Source organism: Platalea leucorodia, assembly GCF_965183815.1.
Source record: "Platalea leucorodia genome assembly, chromosome: 7".
NCBI classification, from domain to species: domain Eukaryota; kingdom Metazoa; phylum Chordata; class Aves; order Pelecaniformes; family Threskiornithidae; genus Platalea; species Platalea leucorodia.
Genome location: NC_138829.1, coordinates 51,100,223 through 51,115,831, shown reverse-complemented (window position 1 = coordinate 51,115,831; position 15,609 = coordinate 51,100,223). Strand labels below are relative to the sequence as shown.

The 15,609-nt window shown below is 54.7% G+C and overlaps 1 protein-coding gene across 1 annotated transcript in view; it reads right to left on the bottom strand.

Annotated features, from left to right (window-relative positions):
• ELF5 (E74 like ETS transcription factor 5) overlaps positions 1–15,609 on the bottom strand; it is a gene marked incomplete at both ends in the record, with an annotated part of 161,895 nt that overhangs the window by 90,397 nt on the left and 55,889 nt on the right.

The window sequence follows — 15,609 nt, the reverse complement described above, 5'->3', positions numbered from 1 at the left end:
CCCTTTGGGGTGGGTGGAATCCCTGGACATCACAATTGCTGAGCCTGGCTCCAGCTCTCCTCAGCGGCCCAGGCAGCCTATATTGGCCTTTGGGAGTCTCCAGAAAGAGAAACCTCCAGCGTTTGTGGGGCTGTGAATGGGGTTGCGTGGGTACTGGAAGAGCAGCAAGAGCTTTTGGTCCTGGCCCCTTTGGGGTGGGAGGAATCCCTGGACATTCGCAATTGCTAAGCCGTGCTTCGGCTCAGCGTCCCAGGCAGTTAGTATTGGACTTTGATAGGCTCCAGAAAGAGAGAGCTCCAGCGTTTGGGGGGCTGTGAATGCGGTTGCGTTGCTGCTTGAAGAGCAGCCAGAGCTTTTGGTCCTGGCAACTTTGGGGTGGGAGGAATCCCTGGACATCACAATTGCTGAGCCTGGCTCCCGCTCAGCGTCCCAGGCACCTTGTATTGGCCTTTGGGAGGCTCTGGAAAGACAGAGCACTGATGTTTGTGGGGCTGTGAATGGGGTTGCGTGGCTGCTTGAAGAGCAGCAAGAGCTTTTGGTCCTGGCCCCTTTGGGTGGGAGGAATCCCTGGATGTTAGCGATTCCTCAGCCTGGCTCCTGCTCAGTGTCCCAGGTAAATTATATTGGCCTTTGGGAGGCTCTAGAAACATAAAGCACTGACGTCTTTCAGGCTGTGAATGGGGTTGCGTGGCTACTGGAAGAGCAGCAAGAGCTTTTGGTCCTGGCCCCTTTTGGGTGGGAGGAATCCCTGGACGATCGCAATTGCTGAGCCTGGCTCCTGCTCAGCGTCCCAGGCACCTTGTATTGGCCTTTGGGAGGCTCTGGAAAGAGAGAGCACTGATGTTTGTGGGGCTGTGAATGGGGTTGCGTGGGTACTGGAAGAGCAGCAAGAGCTTTTAATCCTGGCCCCTTTGGGGTGGGAGGAATCCCTGGACGTTCACAATTGCTGAGCCTTGCTAAGAATCAGCATCCCAGGCACCTTGTATTGGCCTTTGGGAGGCTCTGGAAAGAGAGAGCACTGATGTTTGTGGGGCTGTGAATGGGGTTGCGTGGGTACTGGAAGAGCAGCAAGAGCTTTTGGTCCTGGCCCCTTTGGGGTGGGAGGAATCCCTGGACATTCACAATTGCTGAGCCTGGCTGCAGCTCTCCTCAGCGTCCCAGGCAGCTAGTATTGGCCTTTGGGAGTCTCCAGAAAGAGAAAGCTCCAGCGTTTGTAGGGCTGTGAATGGGGTTGCGTGGCTACTGGAAGAGCAGCAAGAGGTTTTTGTCCTGGCACCTTTGGGGTGGGAGGAATCCCTGGACATCAGAATTGCTGAGCCTCGCTCCAAGTCTCCTGAGCGGCCCAGGCAGCCTATATTGGCCTTTGGGAGGCTCTGGAAAGAAAGAGCACTGATGTTTGTGGGGCTGTGAATGGGGTTGCGTGGGTACTGGAAGAGCAGCAAGAGCTTTTTGTCCTGGCACATTTGGGGTGGGAGGAATCCCTGGACATCACAATTGCTGAGCCTCGCTCCAAGTCTCCTGAGCGGCCCAGGCAGCCTATATTGGCCTTTGGGAGGCTCTGGAAAGAAAGAGCACTGATGTTTGTGGGGCTGGGAATGGGGTTGCGTGGCTACTGGAAGAGCAGCAAGAGCTTTTGGTCCTGGCCCCTTTGGGGTGGGAGGAATCCCTGGATGTTTGCAATTGATGAGCCTGACTCCAGCTGAGCGTCCCAGGCAACTTGTATTGCCTTTGGGAGGCTCTAGAATGAGAGAGCACTGATGTTTGTGGGGCTGTGAATGGGGTTGCGTGGGTACTGGAAGAGCAGCAAGAGCTTTTGGTCCTGGCACCCTTGGAGTGGGAGAAAACCCTGGATGTTTGCAATTGATGAGCCTGACTCCAGCTGAGCGTTCCCGGCAAATTTGTTGGTCTTTGAGAGGCTCTAGAATGAGAGAGCACTGATGTTTATGGGGCTGTGAATGGGGTTGCGTGGGTACTGGAAGAGCAGCAAGAGCTTTTGGTCCTGGCCCCTTTGGGGTGGGAGGAATCCCTGGACATCACAATTGCTGAGCCTGGCTGCAGCTCTCCTCAGCGGCCCAGGGAGCCTATATTGGCCTTTGGGAGTCTCCAGAAAGAGAAACATCCAGCGTTTGTTGGGCTGTGAATGGGGTTGCGTGGGTACTGGAAGAGCAGCAAGAGCTTTTGGTCCTGGCCCCTTTGGGGTGGGAGGAATCCCTGGACATTCGCAATTGCTGAGCCTTGCTTCGGCTCAGCGTCCCAAGCAGTTAGTATTGGGCTTTGATAGGCTCCAGAAAGAGAGAGCGCCAGCGTTTGTTGGGCTGTGAATGGGGTTGCATTGCTGCTTGAAGAGCAGTAAGAGCTTTTGGTCCTGGCAACTTTGGGGTGGGAGGAATCCCTGGACATCACAATTGCTGAGCCTGGCTCCCGCTCAGCGTCCCAGGCAAATTGTATTGGCCTTTGGGAGGCTCTGGAAAGAGAGAGCACTGATGTTTGTGGGGCTGTGAATGGGGTTGCGTGGGTACTGGAAGAGCAGCAAGAGCTTTTGGTCCTGGCCCCTTTGGGGTGGGAGGAATCCTTGGACGTTCGCAATTGCTGAGCCTGGCTCCCGCTCAGCGTCCCAGGCACCTTGTATTGGCCTTTGGGAGGCTCTGGAAAGACAGAGCACTGATGTTTGTGGGGCTGTGAATGGGGTTGCGTGGCTGCTTGAAGAGCAGCAAGAGCTTTTGGTCCTGTCCCCTTTGGGTGGGAGGAATCCCTGGATGTTAGCGATTCCTCAGCCTGGCTCCTGCTCAGTGTCCCAGGTAAATTATATTGGCCTTTGGGAGGCTCTAGAAACATAAAGCACTGACGTCTTTCAGGCTGTGAATGGGGTTGCGTGGCTACTGGAAGAGCAGCAAGAGCTTTTGGTCCTGGCCCCTTTTGGGTGGGAGGAATCCCTGGACGATCGCAATTGCTGAGCCTGGCTCCTGCTCAGCGTCCCAGGCACCTTGTATTGGCCTTTGGGAGGCTCTGGAAAGAGAGAGCACTGATGTTTGTGGGGCTGTGAATGGGGTTGCGTGGGTACTGGAAGAGCAGCAAGAGCTTTTAATCCTGGCCCCTTTGGGGTGGGAGGAATCCCTGGACGTTCACAATTGCTGAGCCTTGCTAAGAATCAGCATCCCAGGCACCTTGTATTGGCCTTTGGGAGGCTCTTGAAAGAGAGAGCACTGATGTTTGTGGGGCTGTGAATGGGGTTGCGTGGGTACTGGAAGAGCAGCAAGAGCTTTTGGTCCTGGCCCCTTTGGGGTGGGAGGAATCCCTGGACATTCACAATTGCTGAGCCTGGCTCCAGCTCTCCTCAGCGGCCCAGGCTGCTAGTACTGGCTTTTGGTGGTGTCCAGAAAGAGAAAGCTCCAGCGTTTGTAGGGCTGTGAATGGGGTTGCGTGGCTACTGGAAGAGCAGCAAGAGGTTTTTGTCCTGGCACCTTTGGGGTGGGAGGAATCCCTGGACATCAGAATTGCTGAGCCTCGCTCCAAGTCTCCTGAGCGGCCCAGGCAGCCTATATTGGCCTTTGGGAGGCTCTGGAAAGAAAGAGCACTGATGTTTGTGGGGCTGTGAATGGGGTTGCGTGGGTACTGGAAGAGCAGCAAGAGCTTTTTGTCCTGGCACATTTGGGGTGGGAGGAATCCCTGGACATCACAATTGCTGAGCCTCGCTCCAAGTCTCCTGAGCGGCCCAGGCAGCCTATATTGGCCTTTGGGAGGCTCTGGAAAGAAAGAGCACTGATGTTTGTGGGGCTGGGAATGGGGTTGCGTGGCTACTGGAAGAGCAGCAAGAGCTTTTGGTCCTGGCCCCTTTGGGGTGGGAGGAATCCCTGGATGTTTGCAATTGATGAGCCTGACTCCAGCTGAGCGTCCCAGGCAACTTGTATTGCCTTTGGGAGGCTCTAGAATGAGAGAGCACTGATGTTTGTGGGGCTGTGAATGGGGTTGCGTGGGTACTGGAAGAGCAGCAAGAGCTTTTGGTCCTGGCACCCTTGGAGTGGGAGAAAACCCTGGATGTTTGCAATTGATGAGCCTGACTCCAGCTGAGCGTTCCCGGCAAATTTGTTGGTCTTTGAGAGGCTCTAGAATGAGAGAGCACTGATGTTTATGGGGCTGTGAATGGGGTTGCGTGGGTACTGGAAGAGCAGCAAGAGCTTTTGGTCCTGGCCCCTTTGGGGTGGGAGGAATCCCTGGACATCACAATTGCTGAGCCTGGCTGCAGCTCTCCTCAGCGGCCCAGGGAGCCTATATTGGCCTTTGGGAGTCTCCAGAAAGAGAAACATCCAGCGTTTGTGGGGCTGTGAATGGGGTTGCGTGGCTACTGGAAGAGCAGCAAGAGCTTTTGGTCCTGGCCCCTTTGGGGTGGGAGGAATCCCTGGACATTCGCAATTGCTGAGCCTTGCTTCGGCTCAGCGTCCCAAGCAGTTAGTATTGGGCTTTGATAGGCTCCAGAAAGAGAGAGCGCCAGCGTTTGTTGGGCTGTGAATGGGGTTGCATTGCTGCTTGAAGAGCAGTAAGAGCTTTTGGTCCTGGCCCCTTTGGGGTGGGAGGAATCCTTGGACGTACGGAATTGATGAGCCTGGCTACGCCTAATCGGCCCAGGGAGATAGTATTTACTTTTGGGATTACCTAGAAAGAGAGAGCCTGACCTTCTGTGGAGCTGTTAATGGGGTTTCTTGGCTACTGGAAGAGCAGTGAGAGCTTTTGGTCCTGGTACCTTTGGGGTGGGAGGAATCCCTGGATGTTCGCAATTGCTGAGCGTGGCTCCGGCTTAGTGTCCCAGGCGAATGTTATTGGCCTTTGGGAGGCTCTGGAAAGAGAGAGCACTGATGTTTATGGGTCTGTGAATGGGGTTGCGTGGGTACTGGAAGAGCAGCAAGAGCTTTTGGTCCTGGCCCCTTTGGGGTGGGAGGAATCCTTGGACATTCGCAATTGCTGAGCCTGGCTCGGTCTCAGCGTCCCAGGCACCTTGTATTGGCCTTTGGGAGGCTCTGGAAAGAGAGAGCACTGATGTTTGTGGGGCTGTGAATGGGGTTCCGTGGCTACTGGAAGAGCAGCAAGAGCTTTTGGTCCTGGCCCCTTTGGGGTGGGAGGAATCCCTGGACGTTCAGAATTGCTGAGCCTGGCTCCCGCTCAGTGTCCCAGGCAACTTGTATTTCTCCTTGGGAGGCTCTGGAAAGACAGAGCACTCATGTTTGTGGGGCTGTGAATGGGGTTGCGTGGCTACTGGAAGAGCAGCAAGAGCTTTTGGTCCTGGTCCCTTTGGGGTGGGAGGAATCCCTGGATGTTCGCAATTGCTGAGCCTGCTCCGGCTGAGCGTCCCAGGCAAATTTTATTGGCCTTTGGGAGGCTCTAGAAACATAGAGCACTGATGTTTGTTGGGCTGTGAATGGGTTTGCGTGGCTGCTTGAAGAGCAGCAAGAGCTTTTGGTCCTGGCACCTTTGGGGTAGGAGAAAACCCTGGATGTTTGCAATTGATGAGGCTGACTCCAGCTTAGCATTCCCGGCAACTTTTGTTGGTCTTTGAGAGGCTCTAGAATGAGAGAGCACTGATGTTTGTGGGGCTGTGAATGGGGTTGCGTGGCTACTGGAAGAGCAGCAAGAGCTTTTGGTCCTGGCCCCTTTGGGGTGGGAGGAATCCCTGGATGTTTGCGATTCCTCAGCCTGGCTCCAGCTTTCCTCAGCGGCCCAGGCTGCTAGTATTGGCCTTTGGGAGGCTCTGGAAAGACAGAGCATTGATGTTTGTGGGGCTGTGAATGGGGTTGCGTGTCTACTGGAAGAGCAGCAAGAGCTTTTGGTCCTGGCACCTTTGGGGTGGGAGGAATCCCTGGATGTTTGCAATTGATGAGCCTGACTCCGGCTGAGCGTCCCAGGCAACATTTGTTGGCCTTTGAGAGGCTCTCTAATGAGAGAGCACTGATGTTTGCAGAGCTGTGAATGGGGTTGCGTGTCTACTGGAAGAGCAGCAAGAGCGTTTGGTCCTGGCTCCTTTAGGGTGGGAGGAATCCCTGGACGTTCGCAATTGCTGAGCCTGGCTCCTGCTCAGCGTCCCAGGCACCTTGTATTGGCCTTCGGGAGGGTCTAGAAAGAGAGAGCTCAAGAACTTGTGGGGCTCTGAATGAGGTTGCGTGGCTGCTTGAAGAGCAGCAATAGCTTTTGGTCCTGGCCCCTTTGGGGTGGGAGGAATCCCTGGACGTTCGCAATTGATGAGCCTGGCTACGCCTAATCGGCCCAGGGAAATAGTATTTGCCTTTGGGATCATCTAGAAAGAGAGAGACTGACCTTCTGAGGGGCTGTGAAAGGGGTTTCTCGGCTATTGGAAGAGCAGCAAGAGCTTTTGGTCCTGGCACCTTTGGGGTGGGAGGAATCCCTGGACGTGTGCAATTGCTGAGCCTGGCTCCGGCTCAGCGTCCCAGGCAACTTTTATTGGCCTTTGGGAGGCTGTAGAAACATAGAGCACTGATGTTTGTGGGGCTGTGAATGGGGTTGCATGGGTACTGGAAGAGCAGCAAGAGCTTTTGGTCCTGGCACCTTTGGGGTGGGAGAAAACCCTGGATGTTTGCAATTGATGAGCCTGACTCCAGCTGAGCGTTCCCGGCAACTTTTTTTGGCTTTTGAGAGGCTCTAGAATGAGAGAGCACTGATGTTTGTGGGGCTGTGAATGGGGTTGCGTGGGTACTGGAAGAGCAGCAAGAGCTTTTGGTCCTGGCACCTTTGGGGTTGGAGGATCCCTGGATGTTTGCAATTGATGAGCCTGAGTCCGGCTGAGCATCCCAGGCAACTTTTGTTGGCCTTTGAGAGGCTCTAGAATAAGAGAGCACTGATGTTTGTGGGGCTGTGAATGGGGTTGCGTGGCTACTGGAAGAGCAGCAGGAGCCTTTGGTCCTGGCCCCTTTGGGGTGGGAGGAATCCTTGGACGTTCGCAATTGCTGAGCCTGGCTCCGGCTCAGCGTCCCAGACAACTTGTATTGGCCTTTGGGAGGCTCTGAAAAGAGAGAGCACTGATGTTTGTGGGGCTGTGAATGAGGTTGCGTGGGTACTGGAAGAGCAGCAAGAGCTTTTAGTCCTGGCACCTTTGGGGTGGGAGGAATCCCTGGATGTTCGCAATTGCTGAGCGTGGCTCCGGCTTAGTGTCCCAGGCGAATGTTATTGGCCTTTGGGAGGCTCTGGAAAGAGAGAGCACTGATGTTTATGGGTCTGTGAATGGGGTTGCGTGGGTACTGGAAGAGCAGCAAGAGCTTTTGGTCCTGGCCCCTTTGGGGTGGGAGGAATCCTTGGACGTTCGCAATTGCTGAGCCTGGCTCGGGCTCAGCGTCCCAGGCACCTTGTATTGGCCTTTGGGAGGCTCTGGAAAGAGAGAGCACTGATGTTTGTGGGGCTGTGAATGGGGTTGCGTGGCTACTGGAAGAGCAGCAAGAGCTTTTGGTCCTGGCCCCTTTGGGGTGGGAGGAATCCTTGGACATCACAATTGCTGAGCCTGGCTCCCGCTCAGTGTCCCAGGCAACTTGTATTTCCCCTTGGGAGGCTCTGGAAAGACAGAGCACTCATGTTTGTGGGGCTGTGAATGGGGTTGCGTGGCTACTGGAAGAGCAGCAAGAGCTTTTGGTCCTGGTCCCTTTGGGGTGGGAGGAATCCCTGGACGTTCGCAATTGCTGAGCCTGCTCCGGCTCAGCGTCCCAGGCAAATTTTATTGGCCTTTGGGAGGCTCTAGAAACATAGAGCACTGATGTTTGTTGGGCTGTGAATGGGTTTGCGTGGCTGCTTGAAGAGCAGCAAGAGCTTTTGGTCCTGGCACCTTTGGGGTAGGAGAAAACCCTCGATGTTTGCAATTGATGAGGCTGACTCCAGCTTAGCATTCCCGGCAACTTTTGTTGGTCTTTGAGAGGCTCTAGAATGAGAGAGCACTGATGTTTGTGGGGCTGTGAATGGGGTTGCGTGGCTACTGGAAGAGCAGCAAGAGCTTTTGGTCCTGGCCCCTTTGGGGTGGGAGGAATCCTTGGACGTTCGCAATTGCTGAGCCTGGCTCCAGCTTTCCTCAGCGGCCCAGGCTGCTAGTATTGGCCTTTGGGAGGCTCTGGAAAGACAGAGCATTGATGTTTGTGGGGCTGTGAATGGGGTTGCGTGTCTACTGGAAGAGCAGCAAGAGCTTTTGGTCCTGGCACCTTTGGGGTGGGAGGAATCCCTGGATGTTTGCAATTGATGAGCCTGACTCCGGCTGAGCGTCCCAGGCAACATTTGTTGGCCTTTGAGAGGCTCTATAATGAGAGAGCACTGATGTTTGCAGAGCTGTGAATGGGGTTGCGTGTCTACTGGAAGAGCAGCAAGAGCTTTTGGTCCTGGCTCCTTTAGGGTGGGAGGAATCCCTGGACGTTCGCAATTGCTGAGCCTGGCTGCGCTCAGCGTCCCAGGCAGATAGTATTGGCCTTCGGGAGGGTCTAGAAAGAGAGAGCTCAAGAACTTGTGGGGCTCTGAATGAGGTTGCGTGGCTGCTTGAAGAGCAGCAATAGCTTTTGGTCCTGGCCCCTTTGGGGTGGGAGGAATCCCTGGACGTTCGCAATTGATGAGCCTGGCTACGCCTAATCGGCCCAGGGAAATAGTATTTGCCTTTGGGATCATCTAGAAAGAGAGAGCCTGACCTTCTGAGGGGCTGTGAAAGGGGTTTCTCGGCTACTGGAAGAGCAGCAAGAGCTTTTGGTCCTGGCACCTTTGGGGTGGGAGGAATCCCTGGACGTGTGCAATTGCTGAGCCTGGCTCCGGCTCAGCGTCCCAGGCAACTTTTATTGGCCTTTGGGAGGCTGTAGAAACATAGAGCACTGATGTTTGTGGGGCTGTGAATGGGGTTGCGTGTCTACTGGAAGAGCAGCAAGATCTTTGGGTCCTGGCCCCTTTGGGGTGGGAGGAATCTCTGGATGTTCGCAATTGGTGAGCCTGACACCGACTTAGCGTTCCAGGCTGCTGGTATTGGGCTTCGGGAGGCTCTGCAAAGAGAGAGCACTGATGTTTGTGGGGCTGTGAATGGGGTTGCATGGGTACTGGAAGAGCAGCAAGAGCTTTTGGTCCTGGCACCTTTGGGGTGGTAGAAAACCCTGGATGTTTGCAATTGATGAGCCTGACTCCAGCTGAGCGTTCCCGGCAACTTTTTTTGGCTTTTGAGAGGCTCTAGAATGAGAGAGCACTGATGTTTGTGGGGCTGTGAATGGGGTTGCGTGGCTACTGGAAGAGCAGCAAGAGCTTTTGGTCCTGGCACCTTTGGGGTTGGAGGATCCCTGGATGTTTGCAATTGATGAGCCTGAGTCCGGCTGAGCATCCCAGGCAACTTTTGTTGGCCTTTGAGAGGCTCTAGAATAAGAGAGCACTGATGTTTGTGGGGCTGTGAATGGGGTTGCGTGGCTACTGGAAGAGCAGCAGGAGCCTTTGGTCCTGGCCCCTTTGGGGTGGGAGGAATCCTTGGACGTTCGCAATTGCTGAGCCTGGCTCCGGCTCAGCGTCCCAGACAACTTGTATTGGCCTTTGGGAGGCTCTGAAAAGAGAGAGCACTGATGTTTGTGGGGCTGTGAATGAGGTTGCGTGGGTACTGGAAGAGCAGCAAGAGCTTTTAGTCCTGGCACCTTTGGGGTGGGAGGAATCCCTGGATGTTCGCAATTGCTGAGCGTGGCTCCGGCTTAGTGTCCCAGGCGAATGTTATTGGCCTTTGGGAGGCTCTGGAAAGAGAGAGCACTGATGTTTATGGGTCTGTGAATGGGGTTGCGTGGGTACTGGAAGAGCAGCAAGAGCTTTTGGTCCTGGCCCCTTTGGGGTGGGAGGAATCCTTGGACGTTCGCAATTGCTGAGCCTGGCTCGGGCTCAGCGTCCCAGGCACCTTGTATTGGCCTTTGGGAGGCTCTGGAAAGAGAGAGCACTGATGTTTGTGGGGCTGTGAATGGGGTTGCGTGGCTACTGGAAGAGCAGCAAGAGCTTTTGGTCCTGGCCCCTTTGGGGTGGGAGGAATCCTTGGACATCACAATTGCTGAGCCTGGCTCCCGCTCAGTGTCCCAGGCAACTTGTATTTCCCCTTGGGAGGCTCTGGAAAGACAGAGCACTCATGTTTGTGGGGCTGTGAATGGGGTTGCGTGGCTACTGGAAGAGCAGCAAGAGCTTTTGGTCCTGGTCCCTTTGGGGTGGGAGGAATCCCTGGACGTTCGCAATTGCTGAGCCTGCTCCGGCTCAGCGTCCCAGGCAAATTTTATTGGCCTTTGGGAGGCTCTAGAAACATAGAGCACTGATGTTTGTTGGGCTGTGAATGGGTTTGCGTGGCTGCTTGAAGAGCAGCAAGAGCTTTTGGTCCTGGCACCTTTGGGGTAGGAGAAAACCCTCGATGTTTGCAATTGATGAGGCTGACTCCAGCTTAGCATTCCCGGCAACTTTTGTTGGTCTTTGAGAGGCTCTAGAATGAGAGAGCACTGATGTTTGTGGGGCTGTGAATGGGGTTGCGTGGCTACTGGAAGAGCAGCAAGAGCTTTTGGTCCTGGCCCCTTTGGGGTGGGAGGAATCCTTGGACGTTCGCAATTGCTGAGCCTGGCTCCAGCTTTCCTCAGCGGCCCAGGCTGCTAGTATTGGCCTTTGGGAGGCTCTGGAAAGACAGAGCATTGATGTTTGTGGGGCTGTGAATGGGGTTGCGTGTCTACTGGAAGAGCAGCAAGAGCTTTTGGTCCTGGCACCTTTGGGGTGGGAGGAATCCCTGGATGTTTGCAATTGATGAGCCTGACTCCGGCTGAGCGTCCCAGGCAACATTTGTTGGCCTTTGAGAGGCTCTATAATGAGAGAGCACTGATGTTTGCAGAGCTGTGAATGGGGTTGCGTGTCTACTGGAAGAGCAGCAAGAGCTTTTGGTCCTGGCTCCTTTAGGGTGGGAGGAATCCCTGGACGTTCGCAATTGCTGAGCCTGGCTGCGCTCAGCGTCCCAGGCAGATAGTATTGGCCTTCGGGAGGGTCTAGAAAGAGAGAGCTCAAGAACTTGTGGGGCTCTGAATGAGGTTGCGTGGCTGCTTGAAGAGCAGCAATAGCTTTTGGTCCTGGCCCCTTTGGGGTGGGAGGAATCCCTGGACGTTCGCAATTGATGAGCCTGGCTACGCCTAATCGGCCCAGGGAAATAGTATTTGCCTTTGGGATCATCTAGAAAGAGAGAGCCTGACCTTCTGAGGGGCTGTGAAAGGGGTTTCTCGGCTACTGGAAGAGCAGCAAGAGCTTTTGGTCCTGGCACCTTTGGGGTGGGAGGAATCCCTGGACGTGTGCAATTGCTGAGCCTGGCTCCGGCTCAGCGTCCCAGGCAACTTTTATTGGCCTTTGGGAGGCTGTAGAAACATAGAGCACTGATGTTTGTGGGGCTGTGAATGGGGTTGCGTGTCTACTGGAAGAGCAGCAAGATCTTTGGGTCCTGGCCCCTTTGGGGTGGGAGGAATCTCTGGATGTTCGCAATTGGTGAGCCTGACACCGACTTAGCGTTCCAGGCTGCTGGTATTGGGCTTCGGGAGGCTCTGCAAAGAGAGAGCACTGATGTTTGTGGGGCTGTGAATGGGGTTGCATGGGTACTGGAAGAGCAGCAAGAGCTTTTGGTCCTGGCACCTTTGGGGTGGGAGAAAACCCTGGATGTTTGCAATTGATGAGCCTGACTCCAGCTGAGCGTTCCCGGCAACTTTTTTTGGCTTTTGAGAGGCTCTAGAATGAGAGAGCACTGATGTTTGTGGGGCTGTGAATGGGGTTGCGTGGCTACTGGAAGAGCAGCAAGAGCTTTTGGTCCTGGCACCTTTGGGGTTGGAGGATCCCTGGATGTTTGCAATTGATGAGCCTGAGTCCGGCTGAGCATCCCAGGCAACTTTTGTTGGCCTTTGAGAGGCTCTAGAATGAGAGAGCACTGATGTTTGTGGGGCTGTGAATGGGGTTGCGTGGCTACTGGAAGAGCAGCAGGAGCCTTTGGTCCTGGCCCCTTTGGGGTGGGAGGAATCCTTGGACGTTCGCAATTGCTGATCCTGGCTCCGGCTCAGCGTCCCAGGCACCTTGTATTGGCCTTTGGGAGGCTCTGAAAAGAGAGAGCACTGATGTTTGTGGGGCTGTGAATGAGGTTGCGTGGGTACTGGAAGAGCAGCAAGAGCTTTTGGTCCTGGCCCCTTTGGGGTGGGAGGAATCCCTGGATGTTTGCAATTGATGAGCCTGAGTGCAGCTGAGCGTCCCAGGCAACTTCTGTTTGCCTTTGAGAGGCTCTATAAAGAGAGAGCACTGATGTTTGTGGGGCTGGGAATGGGGTTGCGTGGGTACTGGAAGAGCAGCAAGAGCTTTTGGTCCTGGCACCTTTGGGGTGGGAGGAATCCCTGGATGTTTGCAGTTGATGAGCCTGACTCCGGCTGAGCGTCCCAGGCATCTTTTATTGGCCTTTGAGAGGCTCTAGGATGAGAGAGCACTGATGTTTGTGGGGCTGTGAATGGGGTTGCGTGGCTACTGGAAGAGCAGTAAGAGCTTTTGGTCCTGGCCCCTTTGGGGTGGGAGGAATCCCTGGATGTTTGCAATAGATGAGCCTGACTCCGGCTGAGCGTCCCAGGCATCTTTTATTGACCTTTGAGAGGCTCTAGGATGAGAGAGCACTGATGTTTGTGGGGCTGTGAATGGGGTTGCGTGGCTACTGGAAGAGCAGCAAGAGCTTTTGGTCCTGGCACCTTTGGGGTGGGAGGAATCCCTGGACATCACAATTGATAAGCCTGGGTCCGGCTGAGCGTCCCAGGCAACCTATAGTGGCCTTTGGGAGGCTCTGGAAAGACAGAGCACTGATGTTTGTTGGGCTGTGAATGGGGTTGCGTGGCTACTGGAAGAGCAGCAAGAGCTTTTGGTCCTGGCACCTTTGGGCTGGGAGGAATCCCTGGACGTTCGCAATTGCTGAGCTTTGCTCCGGCTCAGCGTCCCAGGCAACTTTTATTGGCCTTTTGGAGGCTCTAGAAACATAGAGTACCGAAGTTTGAGGGGCTGTGAATGGGGTTGCGTGGCTACTTGAAGAGCAGCAAGATCTTTGGTCCTGGCCCCCTTGGGGTGGGAGGAATCCCTGGACGTTCGCAATTGGTGAGGCTTACACCGACTTAGCGTCCCAGGCTGCTGGTATTGGCCTTCAAGAGGCTCCACAAAGAGAGATCCCGAGGATTAGTGGGGCTGTGAATGGGGTTGCGTGGCTTCTTGCATTGCAGAAAGGGCTTTTGGTCCTGGCACCTTTGGGGTGAGAGGAATCCCTGGATGTTTGCGATTCCTTAGCGTGGCTCCACCTTTCCTCAGCGGCCCAGGCTGCTAGTATTGGCCTTTGGGAGGCTCAGGAAAGACAGAGCACTGATGTTTGTGGGGCTGTGAATGGGGTTGCGTGGCTACTGGAAGAGCAGCAAGAGCTTTTGGTCCTGATACCTTTGGGGTGGGAGGAATCCCTGGACATCACAATTGATAAGCCTGGCTCCGGCTGAGCTTCCCAGGAAACTTATAGTGGCCTTTGGGAGGCTCTGGAAAGAGAGAGCACTGATGTTTGTGGGGCTGTGAATGGGGTTGCGTGGGTACTGGAAGAGCAGAAGGATATTTTGGTCCTGGCACCTTTAGGGTGGGAGGAATCCTTGGACGTTCACAATTGCTGAGCCTGGCTCCGGCTTATCGTTCGAGGCAACATGTAGTGGCCTTTGGGAGGTTCAAGAAAAGAGAGATCCCGAGCATTCGTGGGGCTGTGAATGGGGTTGCGTGGCTGCTTGAAGAGCAGCAAGATCTTTGGTCCTGGCATCTTTGGGGTGGGAGGAATCCCTGGACGGTCGCAATTGGTGAGGCTTACACCGACTTAGCGTCCCAGGCTGCTGGTATTGGCCTCCGGGAGGCTCCACAAAGAGAGATCCCGAGGATTAGTGAGGATGTGAATGGGGTCCGTGGCTTCTTGCATTGCAGAAAGGGCTTTTGGTCCTGGCACCTTTGGGGTGGGAGGAATCCCTGGATGTTTGCGATTCCTTAGACTGGCTCCAGCTTCCCTCAGCGGCACAGGCTGCTAGTATTGGCCTTTGGTAGGCTCTGGAAAAGAGAGAGCACTGATGTTTGTGGGGCTGTGAATGGGGTTGCGTGGCTACTGGAAGAGCAGCAAGAGCTTTTGGTCCTGGCACCTTTGGGGTGGGAGGAATCCTTGGACGTTCGCAATTGCTGAGCCTGGCTCTAGCTCAGCGTCCCAGGCAACTTGTATTGGCCTTCGGGAGGCTCAAGAAAGAGAGAGCCCGAGCATTTGTGGGGCTGTGAATGGAGTTGCGTGGGTACTGGAAGAGCAGCAAGAGCTTTTGGTCCTGGCCCTTTTTGGGTGGGAGGAATCCCTGGACATCACAATTGCTGAGCCTGGCTCCTGCTGAGCGCCCCAGGCAACTTTTATTGGCCTTTGGGAGGCTCTAGAAACATTGAGTACTGAACTTTGCGGGGCTGTGAATGGGGTTGCGTGGGTACTGGAAGAGCATCAAGATCTTTTGGTCCTGGCACCTTTGGGGTGGGAGGAATCTCTGGACGTTCGCAATTGGTGAGCCTGTACACCGACTTAGCGTCCCAGGCAACTTATATTGGCCTTCAGGAGGCTCCACAATGAGACAGCCCGAGCATTTGTGGGGCTGTTAATGGGGTTGCGTGGCTTCTTGCATTGCAGAAAGCGCTTTTGGTCCTGGCACCTTTGGGGTGGGAGGAATCCCTGGATGTTTGCGATTCCTTAGCCTGGCTCCAGCTTTCCTGAGCGGCCCAGGCTGCTAGTATTGGCCTTTGGGAGGCTCTGGAAAGACAGAGCACTGATGTTTGTGGGGCTGTGAATAGGGTTACGTGGGTACTGGAAGAGCAGTAAGAGCTTTTGGTCCTGGCAACTTTGGGGTGGGAGGAATCCCTGGACATCACAATTGATAAGCCTGGCTCCAGCTGAGCGTCCCAGGCAACTTATAGTGTCCTTTGGGAGGCTCTGGAAAGACAGAGCACTGATGTTTGTGGGGCTGTGAATGGGGTTGCGTGGCTACTGGAAGAGCAGCAAGATCTTTTGGCCCTGGCACCTTTAGGGTGGGAGGAATCCCTGGACGTTCGCAATTGCTGAGCCTTGCTCCGGCTCAGCGTCCCAGGCAACTTTTATTGGCCTTTGGGAGGCTCTAGAAACATAGAGTACTGAAGTTTGCGGGGCTGTGAATGGGGTTGTGTGGCTACTTGAAGAGCAGCAAGATCTTTGGGTCCTGGCACCTTTGGGGTGGGAGGAATCACTGGACGTTCGCAATTGGTGAGGTTATCACCGACTTAGCGTCCCAGGCTGATGGTATTGGCCTTCGGGAGGCTCCACAAAGACAGATTCCGAGCATTTGTGGGGCTAGTGAATGGGGTTGCGTGGCTTCTTGCATTGCAGAAAAAGCTTTTGGTCCTGGCACCTTTGGGGTGGGAGGAATCCCTGGATGTTTGCGATTCCTTAGCCTGGCTCCAGCTTCCCTCAGCGGCCCAGGCTGCTAGTATTGGCTGTTGGGAGGCTCTGGAAAGACAGAGAACTGACGTTTGTGGGGCTGTGAATAGGGTTCCGTGGGTACTGGAAGAGCAGTAAGAGCTTTT